Raw genomic sequence first — 1773 nt, 5'->3', positions numbered from 1 at the left:
CAGTAGAGGAAGAAATAAGAAATAAATCTGAACATTCAAGCCCACGTTAGGACTTCAGACTGGACATTTGTTTGGCATATAACAACTGCTACAGCAGCAGACTGAGGATGCAAAAAATGTAAAATAGCTCAACACAAGCCATTTTCTTAACCCTTTTAAATGCCTGTGAGTGTATGTGCGTGCATGCGTGCGTGCGTGCATGTGTGTGCATCTGCGTGCGTTTGTGTACTTTGCCTGTCTGCAAACAAAGCTAAGGACATGAACATTCCCCATTTCACTGGATGTTCGATGTCATTAAAGCTCAGGTTCTGATTGAAAAATGAACTGTGGAAAAAGAAAAGTAAAGAGAATTGATGATGGTCTGATGATGATTTATCCACATTGTGCATGAGAACGAACTGTCCAACGAGCCTGAAATATCCAGCACCTGGTGTGGGCTTATGCAATACCAGACCTGTCTGAACGCTGGAACGGAGGAGGGATCTGAGTTACGCCAACCTGATCTCACATGGAATCTGGATGAACTGCATTAAGTGAGTGATATTTTCTGTGCAGATTCCGCCTTTCATTTCTCTGTTGTTTTTTCCGTTTCTCCACATTTCTCCATTTCTCCTTTCCTTCTATATCTCTCTGCTTCTTTTCTGTTTCTTCTGTCTCTTTTTCCCACTGTCTCTTTCTCATCCTCTACAAGATAAAAAGTTCCAGGAAAGTGCAGACCACGCTAGTATCCAGAGTATCCAGGTTTCTTCTCATTGAGATTAGCGACAAAAAAAAAAAAAAGAAAAGAAAAAAAAAAGCCCACACCTGACTGCAAAAACAAAACAAACACAAACCCAAATCCACCACTGCAACCTCTTGTCTTTAGAGACTGTTGTACATATGATAGCACTAGAAACATTTGACACTCCAGCTGGTTCACCTGAGTACATGCAGATTCGTCTTTTATCAACACTGAACTCTCTTTTCATAGAATGACTGTTGTTTTCCAAGCCTCTGCGTCAACAACTGGGAATGTTTTCGTTTAACACAAATCTTTAACGTAGGCTAATGTAGTCACCTCAAACGTGAAGATATATGATCATATGGGGCCAGTCCCCACACACGTGGAGCAGAAAGTGATTTAAATCCAGGACAAAATCGACATCACCTCATCCCTTTTGTTTTGTGCATTGTGTATAAGTCCTAATGAGCTGCCACGAGCGCCTGTGCCTGAGCAAAGAAAAAAGAACCGCAAGCTGCAGTTATGGTTATTTTAGAGCATCTTATCGGAGGTGACATGTGAAATGTCATGACCTAACATTCACCCCCATTAACACTAGATTTTGTATGTTTAGTGTTAAATGCCTTTTCGCCCTCTGTCTTTTATTGCGAGCCCCGTGATTCTTTATGAAAGCCATTAAGGACTGCAATGCACTTTCTTTAAGACAAACAAAATCGATTTCTTATCATGTCTACTTTGATTGATTTTAATCTTCGTGCATGGTTGTGTGTATATATATATATATATATATATATATCCCAACCGTGATTCTCAGTGCCACACACTTGGGAATCATCACCTCGGCTCCACTCTTCACAGAGACAAAGAGAACAGCAAAGTTAGAAGCTTTCTCTCTTCCATTTGGAGGAACTGAATTTGTAATGGTCGTATGTCCTCGTATCAAAATCGAAAAAGCAAAATGCTCCGATGCTATGGAGTTGTCTTGAATAAAACTGCAGAAATCCACTGAGAGAGTGAGTGAGAGAGCGAGCAAGCGAGAGCGAGAGAGAGAG

The sequence above is a fragment of the Electrophorus electricus genome, chromosome 3 (genome assembly GCF_041902795.1).
Source record: "Electrophorus electricus isolate QZ-2024a chromosome 3, ASM4190279v1, whole genome shotgun sequence".
Classification (NCBI taxonomy): domain Eukaryota; kingdom Metazoa; phylum Chordata; class Actinopteri; order Gymnotiformes; family Gymnotidae; genus Electrophorus; species Electrophorus electricus.
Note: the sequence above shows the minus strand (reverse complement) of the source record.